This window comes from Podarcis vaucheri (assembly GCF_965113315.1).
Source record: "Podarcis vaucheri genome assembly, chromosome: 8".
Classification (NCBI taxonomy): domain Eukaryota; kingdom Metazoa; phylum Chordata; class Lepidosauria; order Squamata; family Lacertidae; genus Podarcis; species Podarcis vaucheri.
Window position 1 is genome coordinate 87,068,948 of NC_138766.1, and position 12,169 is coordinate 87,081,116.

The following is a 12,169-nucleotide window of genomic DNA, read 5'->3' on the forward strand; positions in this document are numbered from 1 at the left end:
GGCAGTGGAAGACAGGAGTGCCTGGCATGCTCTGGTTCATGGGATCACGAAGAGTGTAAAGGTAAAGGTAAAGGGCCAGTCTTGACAGACTCTAGGGTTGTGCGCTCATCTCACTCTAGAAGCCGGGAGCCAGCGCTGTCCGCAGACACTTCCAGGTCACGTGGCCAGCGTGACAAGCTGCATCTGGCAAGCCAGCGCAGCACATGGAATGCCGTTTACCTTCCTGCTAGTAAGCGGTCCCTATTTATCTACTTGCACCCGAGGGTGCTTTCGAACTGCTAGGTTGGCAGGCGCTGGGACCGAGCGACGGGAGCGCACGCCGCCGTGGGGATTCGAATCGCCGACCTTTCGATCGGCAAGTCCTAGGTGCTAAGGCTTTAACCCACAGCGCCACCCGCATCATGACTAAATGACTAAACAACAACAAAACCATTTAAAAACCTGTTGAGAAGATCAGGAGGTAAATGACACCCCGCAGTATCACATTCTCCTGCTTTGCAGTGCCACTGCTAGTCCTTCCAGGCAACTTACTTTGTATGCAGCGATTAGCCTCAAGCACCGTGCAGGGTAAGATAAGTACTGGCCAGCCCCATGCAGGATCGGACAGCTGTTTTAGTAGGAGGATTCAATCCTGTGTATTGTTGCTTCAGAAGCAGGAAAGCTGCTTGGGAAGTAGCACCTGCATCCCACAGGACGGATGCTTCCACTCAACAGTTGTTGGTCCTATAGGCATCAGGCAGGGAGAAGGCACTGGGCATACCTGGTTCCAGGTAGACACAGTCGCCAGTCAGGTAGTTCTTGGCCTTCTTTGCATCCTTCCTGCCTCTCCTTCCAGCATGATGTCCTGCCTCCTGACAGCTACGGACCACTCTGGGCCAACCCAACCCAACTCACAGTGATCCATGGCTGCGTGTTCCCAACTCATTCAAGGCCCTCTGAATATGCCAGAAATCTCTTGGACCTTGGATTTACCCACCATGACTGTACACAACCCCTCTTTAGAGCCCATACGGTGACAACAAATTCCACAAATTTTGCTGGGGGGGGGGCAGATTTTATTTCCTCAGTCCTAAATTCACTTCCATTCAAATTCATTGGATGAATCAAATTTCTAGTGCTACTAGAGGGGGGGGCACTCTTTCACTGAACTTTCCCCAATGTTGCATTATAAACAAATGAAACAAATAAATAATTTTATAAACCTGGATCAGATTCTTTTTTTAGGGGGTAAACCAATACTACTTACCTAGAAATAACTGCCACTGTTTTGAAACTGAACTACTGGTTTATGCAATGTGCGTTTCAATGATTAAGCGAGAGGTTCACTGGTGGCTAAATGAGCTTCAGTATGAGGCACCATCAATCTCAGCCAGGGGCAGCCATAATGGCTCCCTCCGATTATTGCAGTCTCCAATTAGGAATGGGCAAATCTGTCTATTTTGGTTTCTCTCAGTTTCATAAGTCTTAAGGTCAGTCTGCCACATTTCTGCATTACTTTGAAAATCCTCACGGAAATTTGCCATTTTAGTGTGCATTTATTCTCACGCAAACATTTCTGCAAGCATTTTTATCATGCATTTTATTCTCACAAAATGTGCATTTCTAATTTACTTTCCCTCTAATAAATGCATTTCTATGCACAGGGGTTGGGGGCAGCCTGGAGAACTGCATTGCAAAATTCAGAGAAGTGTGGATTTGGAAGGCTAGCTGTGCATTGTTTCAGGAAGCGCAAGTGATGGAGGCAAACCAAATTTCTCCCCCATCCCATACCCCAGTTCCCATCAGCCCCAGCCAGCATGGCCAATTGTCTGTGATGATGGGGGTTGTAGCCCATAACATCTGGTAGGAACCACAGTGGCTACCCCTGCTCTTATAAACCAAGCCACACAGAGCTAAGAAAATGAGTCTTGGCTAAGCAGCTCATACAAAAGCTCCCAGGCTGAAGTGAGATTCGGCTGAATGCCTGACCCACTTCTGTGCATGACATGAGGAAAGCATCCTCTTGTCCTTTGCTTCATCCATGGTGTGGAGAAGTGGAGAGGGAGCTTTCATCCCTCTCTCATTATCCTAGAGCTTAAGGGTCATCCAGTTAAGCTTAATAGTGGGAAATTCAGGAGAGATAAAAGGAGATACCGTATTTTTCGCTCCATTGGACGCACCGGACCATAGGAGGGGGAGAACAGGGGGAAAAAAATTATTGTTCTCCCCCTCTAAAACAAGGTGCGTTCAAGGTACATTCACCAGAGCTTGTGGGGCTGGCGGTGGGGGGAAGCACTGCTTTTCCCCACCGCCAGCCTCAAAGATCCCTGAAGCCTTTGGAGTGCAGTGCAGAGGTTTGCGCGCAGCCATCCCCAAGCTAGAACAGCGAGACGGAGCCCTCCGTCTCGCTGTTCTGGCTTGGGAACAGCCTTGCTAGCTTCTGCAGGACAGCGGGGTGAAGGCACGAGCAGGAGACAAGGGGAAATACAGTTACAAATATGAAGAAGAGCTGCGGAAGGGACATGGAAGAGACTTAAGGGCCTCGGATATTAGGATACCAGGTTAATGTGCCAGATTGATGGGATAATGAGGACTGACAAAACCCGGGGCCAGGAGGAAGGGACGCTGGATGAAGATTGGATTTGTTTTTATTTCCTTTTTTCACTATTAGGACTGTTTTACAAAATTGATGAATGTTAGAAAAGTGTTGGAATGAAATTACTTGGCTTTAGTAAAAATGTTTAAAGAATTATGCAAGAATATTATGGTTATGAGAAGTTGGTAAAAATAAGATTTATGTTTTAAGCTTCAAGGTTTTTTATAGTAAGATAAGATTAAAATAGTTTAAGGTAAAGTAATGACAGAATATTATGAAATATGGAAAGGATTTGCTGTGACAATTAACAACCAGGATACAAGGAATGGGAGGAGGAGGAGGTCAAGGAAAGAGGGTATTGATAGTTGAGGAGTTGAGAATAATGGATTTGTTTTTAAATGTTTTTAAATGTTTGTGGTGTATTTTTGTTTTGTTTTTTGTTTTGTTTTTCTCTTATTTTGAATTTGTATATGTATGGTTGAAAGTGGCTTGTTTTTTTCTTTTTCTACTTTGTTTTTCTTTTGTAACTTTAATTTTCCCCCCCAATAAATATCATTTTAAAAAAAGAAAGAAAACAGCACAACCCAATAACGGATACATCATTTGGGGCTAAGGATTGTTCATTTCTGCTGTTTGCCAACACAGCGTAAATAGGGCTGTGGCATCAGCTCCTCAAAAAAGCTGCTAATTAAATGGAGATTCCAACTATAAAATTACTTTGTTCCCTTATAGTGGCATAGGAGGGCAACTTCAGTGACATCAGAAACACAGCTATAGTAGCGACTGTCAAGCATGAAATGAGACTAATACATTAAATACATAAAATTACAATATTTGCTCAGACAACAAGCTGTCTGATAAGTGGCAGATGGAGAAAAGGTGGTAGAACTAATGGAGGAATCAGCCGTAGTCTAATAACGAAGAACTCCAGCTAGCTGGTTTTGTTCCTTGAGTGCAGCATAGCCTTGCCAGTTCTATTTATATAGAGATGCAAAAGCACAACATCAACAACCTGCTTTAAAATGGCATATTTCACTGATGGCATAAACCTGGTCTGGCTATAAATATATAAGCACACAAACATTCTAGACATAAAGATTTATATATCCCTGGGGGTTTGACATCATTTTAAAGGGAGTTTTCTCAGCCCCATCGTAATCAAGAGACTCTATCTCTGCGGTGCTGCTGTATGCTTTTAGTCAACAGCAAAGTGATGATTTGGAATAATATTTAGGGAGCCCAAAGTAATCTGTAGGCCGCTGGTGGCCTTTCATTGTTAGTTTAGGCTGATGAAATGCTCGCAGGCCTCCATCCATCATCGCACAGCCACGTGACCCTCTTTATTATGTGGTACGGCTCTCTTGGCAATGTGCAGAAAGTGGATTAAAAAAAATACTGCCTTTGATTTATCGTGGTCAGGAATGAGCCGTTCTCATGGCATTTCTCCATCGCCCAGAGTGGCTGGGGAAACTCAGCCAGATGGGCAGGGTATAAATAATAAATTATTATTATTATTATTATTATTATTATTATTATTATTATTATTATTATTATTACTTTGGATGTATTTCATAGGGGAAAGAGGAGGCAGGCTTACCAAAACAATAATAAAAATAAATATCTTTCAGTCTTCAGGTTGGGGGGTGGAGAGTAACCCACCATAGGCTGAAAGTGGATCGCACAAGCTCATTGCAGCCAGTGCAAGATTTTTGCAAAGGGGCAATAATGCAGTATTTCCTGTGACCCTAATACAGGAGGGAATGAGGGAAACTACCTTGATGTTTCTAGGAATAGGATAGCCATGCTGCTGTTCCATTGTTGTTGTTGTTGTTGATTACCCTACTTTACCCCAAGGTCCCTGGGCGGGTTAAGGTAAAGGTAAAGGGACCCCTGACCATTAGGTCCCGTCGTGACCGACTCTGGGGTTGCGGCGCTCATCTCGCTTTATTGGCCGAGGGAGCCAGCGTACAGCTTCTGGGTCATGTGGCCAGCATGACTAAGCCACTTCTGGTGAACCAGAGCAGTACACTGTTTACCTTCCCGCCGGAGCGGTACCTATTTATCTACATGCACTTTGACGTGCTTTCGAACTGCTAGGTTGGCAGGAGCAGGGACCGAGCAACGGGAGCTCACCCCGTCGCGGGGATTTGAACCGATGACCTTCTGATCGGCAAGTCCTAGGCTCTGTGGTTTAACCCACAGCGCCACCCAGGTTACAGCAGTATTAAACAGTTTCAGACAATTTGCAATCCTAAAAATAAGGTGGGTCCTAAAACTATACACCTCAAGGGTCAGAAGAAAGGGTGTCTTCAGCATTCTCCATAAGTTGTATAATGAAGGTGACAGACACACCTCTGTGGGGTCGGAGTTCCACAGCTTAGGAGCTGGCACAGAGAATGCCCTCTTCCGGGCTGCCACCCCCGAGGGCAGGGGAACAACCAAGAGGGTCCCCCTCTGCTACACCCTCTAAGCAGAAATGAGGCACTGTCCCATCAACTTCTGTCTTCTGTCAGGTAGTCTACTACCTGCCCACCTGTCGAAGGGTTGGCCCTGCTTGGAATAATAGTAATTTATTATTTAAACCCCACCCATCTGGCTGGCTTTCGCCAGCCACTCTGGGCGGCTTCCAAGAAAATATTAAAATACAATAGTCCATCAGACATTAAAATCTTCCCTAAACAGGGCTGCCTTCAGATGTCTTCTAAAAGTCTGGTAGTTGTTTTTCTCTTTGACATCTGGTGGGAGGGCGTTCCACCGGGTGGGTGCCACTTCCGAGAAGGCCCTCTGTCTGGTTCCCTGTAGCTTTGCTTCTTGCAGCGAGGGAACCGCCAGAAGGCCCTCAGAGCTGGACCTCAGTATCCGGGCAAAACGATGGGGGTGGAGACACTCCTTCAGGTACACTGGACAGAAGCACTTTAGGGCTTTCAAGGTCAGCACCAACACTTTGAATTGTGCTCAGAAACGTACTGGGAGCCAGTGTAGGTCTTTCAAGACCAGTGTTATGTGGTCTTGGCAGCCGCTCCCAGTCATCAGTCTAGCTGCCGCATTCTCGCTCCACCTTAGTTTCAGCGTCACCATTGTAGAACTCAGCATGGAAGTCCATAAACTTTCTCTCCAGGCCACACCTTCCTGATTTGCACCCACCTGGAGTGTTGTTGTTTTTTACTTGACTGGAATGTGTCTGTGAAGTCTCATATTTTTTGCATGCTTGGATGGAGGATAGAGGCATTTGTGTGTAGAATCCATCCAATTGTGCAAACGCAAAATTTACCTTTGTTCTTCCACCCACCTTTGCCTTTAGACACACTCACTGCCAGCAAACGGTCCAAGGAAGGGGTCCTTGAGGTGAAAAAGGCTCCCCACTCATGCCCTAAGTTATTAAGGAATGCCATATTCACACAACATAAAATTCACCATACCTAATCTGTACTCTGACTGATAGGCAGTATCATGGGCCAGGGATGGTCTTCTTAATCTGAGGTTTCCTATGCATGGTGGACTCATCATCATCATCCCATTATCACATGCAAGTGCACTGCATATCCAAGGACCAAAGGACTGGGTGAGAACTTGGGGTAACTGAGAGCCTCTAAGCATGCTCAGAGTGCCTTTTCTTCAAGACAGATTGCTGCATGCAGTGCGTCATCTACTGCTGAGAGGCAGCATGCTTCTGTGTCTCCGATGCTGGCCATGAAACACAGGGGTGAGGACCTTCAGACCTGCTTGAAAGCTTCCCAGGGCCCTCTCTAAATGCTTCCTGCCAACAAACAGGCTGTCTGGAACCTTATCGCCTTAATGCCCTGCTTGTGGATTTCTCATAAGCATCTGAACTAAATGAAGCAGGGATTTTCTTAAGTTCATTGTAATGTGTCATAGTGAAGACAGCCTTGATGGACAAATATGCACATACAACCATTTTGCTAGACTGGACCAAGATACATCTAACTCAGCAAGTAGCCAGAAGACAATTTTAAAGCTTCAGCATCCGGAAGATATGATAGTAATAAAATAATTAAATTAATTTAAATTAAAAAGCCAAATACTGGTAATTAACTCTATCACCCACTGCAAGTCTTGATGAAATTTGCACTGATGTTCCACTACAAACACACACACGCATACACACACACACAGAGAGAGAGACAGACAGAAAGAGAGAGAGAGAGAGAGAGAGAGAGAGAGAGAGAGAGAGAGAGAGAGAAGGGCAGGCAGGGAGAAGCCATGAATTCTTCTCCAGCTTAGATTTTCCTCTGAGACAGAGAATTTGGAGGGGCCTTTGAGAAACTTGCTTCTCCTCTAGGCCTGGCTTTTATAAACCCTCTAAGTTCATATCCATGGCTGGCTCAGAAGGACTTCATGAGCATCTCTGCTACTCGACAACTGGCATTCAGCAGTATCATCAATAATGTTAAAATGAAGATTAAGCGGGAAGCTTAACATTTACATGTGAAACTTTAAAGTTATTCTTAAAGGACACCGTCTGCTGTGACTGTTCACAATCTGCTGTTCTCCTGAACAACCCCAGTTATAATGAATGGTGCCTTGAACATGGGCACTGTTGCAGCCTTGTACATATGTTATTCCTTCATTTCATTTTAGCAGGCCATGTGCAAGAAAATATATTTATAGGAACGTAATAAGCTGCCTTGTACCAAGTCAAACCTTTGGTCCTCAGTACTGTCAATATTGTCAGCCAGTGGATTACCAAGATTTCAGGCTCTCCTGGCCTTCCCCAGAGACACATGGGATCAAACCTGGGAGCTTTTACAAAAAAGTGTGTGGTCTAACCACTAAGCCACAACGCTGCCCCTGAGGGGCAATTTCCAAATAAATAAGTCCAACAAATTCAGGTTGACTCGTGAGTCCCACTCCATTGCTTTTAATGAGAAATACTCAAAACTGCCTTTTACTGAATTGTGCTCTTACTGTTGGACTTCAGGCACACATGTAGCTATGTACAGTATATAAAGGGCCAACATACCAAAATATTGGAAAATCCCAAAATTAAAAAAGATAAAGACTGCAGTAGTAACTCAGGTATTGCATTTGTTGTTTCTATAAGCCAGAGAAAACAAATACATTATTTTCCCAAATCATAGTTAAAGCAGCTCACAAGAACAGTAAACAAATCATAAATATATGCGTACACCAGAAACAATCCTAAATTTACTGTGCACACAATATAGCAGTTTTCAGGTATTAGCATGCTAAGAGACATTGCAATATTATAATGTATGAAAAGCTTTCCTCTCATAAATGACCACACACAAAAATATCTACATTTAGTTAATGAACCTTTCACAAACTAAGATTAGCAGCAACAGCAGCAGAAAATATATCAGTATCGAAATGTTACTATTTAAAGTGACTTGAGGTTTTTTTAACAATAAATTTTAAAATAAATTCAAAGATGATCTGCAATGGCCAGATGTGAGGACTGGACCTCTGCACCTCTAATAATTGTAAAGAGGGAATTTCAGCAGGTATCTCTGGTCATAAAGGTAAAGGGACCCCTGACCATTAGATCCAGTCGTGGCTGACTCTGGGGTTGCAGCGCTCATCTCACTTTATTGGCCAAGGGAGCCGGCGTACAGCTTCCGGGTCATGTGGCCAGCATGACTAAGCCGCTTCTGGTGAACCAGAGCAGTGCATGGAAACGCCGTTTACCTTCCCGCCGGAGCAGTACCTACTTATCTACTTGCACTTTGATGTGCTTTCGAACTGCTAGGTTGGCAGGAGCAGGGACCGAGCAACGGGAGCTCACCCCGTCGCAGGGATTCAAACCGCCGACCTTCTGATCAGCAAGACCTTCCAAAGCATTGGAGAAGAGCCATAGCTCAGTGCTGGAGCATTTGCTTTGCATGCAGAAGGTCCCAGGATCAATCCCAGCATCTCTAGATAAGGTTGGGATAGATCCTGGGCTGAAATCCTTGAAAGCTCATGCCAGTCAGTGTAGACAATACTGGGGTAGATGGACCAATAGTCTCACTCAGTGCAAGACAGCTTCCTGTGCTCCTATATCTCCCTGCAACAAGGGAGCAGAAAATGCAGGTGCATTTATTTCTAACATAAGAGGAACAGATGCCATGTTCACATTTTCAGTGCACTCAAGGGAAAAAATGGTAAAGGACTTCCCCTGGACGGTTAAGTCCAGTCAAAGGCGACTATGTGGTTGTGGCACTCATCTTGCTTTCAGGCCAAGGGAGCTGGCGTTTGTCCACAGACAGCTTTCCGGGTCATGTGGCCAGCATGACTAAACTGCTTCTGGCACAACAGAACACCACGAAGGAAACCAGAGCGCACGGAAATGCCGTTTACCTTCCCGCCACAGCGGTACCTATTTATCTACTTGCACTGGTGTGCTTTCGAACTGCTAGGTAGGCAGGAGCTGGGACAGAGCAACAGGAGCTCACCCCATTGTGTGGATTCGAACTGCCAACCTTTTGATTGGCAAGCCCAAGAGGCTCAGTGGTTTAGATCACAGTGCCACCCGCATTCATTGCAAAACCTTCGCTAAAGATGTTCACCAGTGCTAAGGAACAACAACCAGGCCACCCCATCTTTCACCTGGGACGCTCTATAGAACATTGCAGTGTTTTGCTCAAAATTACACACATCTCTCTGTTCTCTAGCTCTTCTCCAGATTCCAAGTTATTTGGCCTGAGCAGACCCATTAGAATTCATTTCAAATTCAGGTTTCTGGAGAGGAGAGGAAGGAATCAAGAAATGTACAAAACTTCATTGTTTGAGTGTTTTCCTTTTTCTTAATCTTGCTAGAATTCTTTTTCCCTGTAGATGCTGAGTGATGGTTTGCTCTATAAATTTTGCCTCAGAACTTGATTTTGGTTAAATATTATTATCGATTTTATTTCATACAGATTACTGTATAAATTGCTTGATTATAAAAAGCACTGCAGCAACCTTCAAGCAGTTTACAAAATGAATAAAGCAATAGAATTACTGGTGAAATTAACAACAACTGTTAAAAGCAACTGATGTTGAATTGAAGGGGCAAATAAAAATCAAATAAAAAAATCTGCATTGTGTTCTTTAGTATGCGTCTCTGGATATAGGAACCCAATCCAAATTTCTTCAATGGCCTTGAGTAAATCACAGTTACTTAGCCTTGCTTCCCCATGTGCAAATGAGGATTCATGGTGACTTAACTCAGAGGTTTGTTCAAGACAGGCGAAACACAAATGATCAAGCACACTGTCAAATGAAAACTGCTGTTGGAATGATTGCTGTAACTGAATAACATTCTCAGTCATGCAACGAAACTGAATTCAACCCAGGAAGCAAATCAAAGGAAACGCAGGAACTGTAGCTCAACTGGTTGGTGAGTCATAGCAACAGAGGCACAAAACAGTTTCAAGGTGGGAAAAGATGCACACAGTAAATTTATTGATATGACATAATCTCGTATGGATGGCTTAAGGACATTCACAACATTGAGACAATCTAATGTTTGCTTACAGGGGAGTTACTGCCATTTGCACCGGATAACAACATCACCATGAGTCTACATAGCAAGACACGGTATATCTGGAACACAATCCTATGCACGTCTACTCAGAAATAAGTCCCAGTGTTGAATGGGACTCACTTCCAGGTCAATGCATACAGGACTACAACCTTAGAATTGTAGGGTTCAAAGAAGGAGTCAAAAGGTCCCTAAGAAGTATCTAAGAAGAAGACTCAGTGCCTTATCCAAAAACATTGCTCAGTGCAGGACTCTCCGCCCATCACATCAGACTCGGTGTGCCCAGTGCTCAGTGGAAGAGTGCATGATTTGCATGCAGAACATCGGAAGTTCAGTCCTTGTTATCTCTTGTCAAAGAACCCCCGGTAGGAAGGCTGGAAAATACCTGGACACCAGACATTGGGAAAATGCTCTTAATCTGCCTGTTGTGCCAAGAGTATCCAATATTCCGACCCAGTGTACAGAATGTGTTTCATATCAAACAGTACAAACCCAAGCTGTAAATAACAGGGAGCTTATGAACTCATCATCCCTAATTACTCTCTCTCTCTCTCTCTCTCTCTCTCTCTCTCTCTCTCACACACACACACACACACACACACACTACTTTTTCCACTATATAATTCAAGCTTTTGAGAAAGACTTTACTAATCACACACACACACACCTCGCTGTCTTAAAAAATCTCAGCAGAATATTTTTCAGAGCAATTTAATAAACAGATTGGACACAGACCTGATGGGTTTTCTTTCTTTTTTTTCTGAAAAAGAATGAACAATTGCTATGCCAGCCCCTTCTCCAAGCTGCTGCCCACTTTTTATTCTGAAGCACTCAGCAAGAACCTTTTTTCCTTTTGGATCCAACACATTGCGTCTCTTGATTATGTTCCCCCATCAACAACAATCAAATCCAGTCTCTCTCTCTCCCCCTCCCTCCCTCCCCTCCTCTCTATGAATATATTTGTTGTTTTTAAGATTAAAGTGATGATGGTAAGAATAGGAGGAGGGGAATCTCTTTTTTAAAGCAGGCATTGGTTTGTGGGGGGTGGGGAGAGGGATAATTTGGATACGTTCAAAATGGTTAGTAAATCAGAAAGACGTGGAAATGCAATAGAGACAATCAAGGGCAGAGAGTTGGCAGAAACAGGGAGTTGGGGGGAAAATGTCCCTTACCTAGGTCTTCTCCGGCTCCTCTGCAGTGTACTGTCCTCAACTCTCTTTCCCTCCCTTCTTTTCTATCTGTCCATCTTCCAGAAAATGACAGAGTAGCGGCTGCTGCAGCTCATCACTGGTCCTGGTGCCTGAGCGGGTCTCCCAAGCCAGCTGGTTGAAATTGCAGTCAGTGTGCTACCAGGCACTGGCTTCTGCCCAGGCTGCTGCTGCTGTTCCTGGTACTGATGATGTTACGGAGGAGGAGGAGTATGAGTGGAGAGGGGGAGGAGGATGCCGCAGATGGTACTGATGCTGTTGCTATGGCGATGGAACTCAGCAGCACTACACAGTGCAACAGCTGCTAGAACTCCTGGTTCTTTCACAGGCAGGACCCAAGACTGGCTTGTAGCACAAGCTGCAAGGTAATGAGAAGGCATATTCTTCATTTTGACAAACACTCACCCACAACTTGATGACATGTAGCTGTTATTGGCCAGTGTCTGAGCTGCTGTTAGGTTCTTATATCTCAGCAAGATGCTGGAAATGAAGCAAAAGGGGTAAAAAAATGTGGCGGCAGCAAGAACATTACAGTCTGGAACAGAAAGAGCCTCAGGGGAAAAGGTCTTGAAGGAACAAACCCAAGTTATAGCTCACTCTTGTCCTAGAGAAGAACACCCAGGACAAGAGCAGAGATCATTCTTCAGAGTGTTTTATATGGGTCATGGTCAGCTGAGGCAAAAAACCACAGAAAGCCATGGTGAAGAGAAGAGCCAGTATGGTGGTAAGGCGTTGGGCTAGGACCTGGGAAACCCTGGTTCAGATCCCTACTCAGCCATGAAGCTCTTGGCTCTCACCCTAACCCACCTCACAGGGTTGTTGTAAGGAAAAAGCGGGAGGAGAACTTTGAGCTCCTTGGAGGAAAAGGGATGTATGAAATAATTAGAAAGAGGAGGAGAGAAC

General features: G+C 44.5%; 1 protein-coding gene across 2 annotated transcripts in view; it reads right to left on the reverse strand.

The window, feature by feature from the left end:
• The window catches only part of FAM135B (family with sequence similarity 135 member B), a 144,231-nt gene extending 132,772 nt beyond the window's left edge, over window positions 1-11,459 (reverse strand). For both annotated transcript variants that reach the window (XM_082235473.1, XM_082235474.1), the window contains exon 1: window positions 11,231-11,459. The gene's annotated coding sequence lies outside the window, so the exon portion shown is untranslated. The remainder of the gene's footprint in view (window positions 1-11,230) is intronic.
• Window positions 11,460-12,169: the final 710 nt, after the last annotated feature.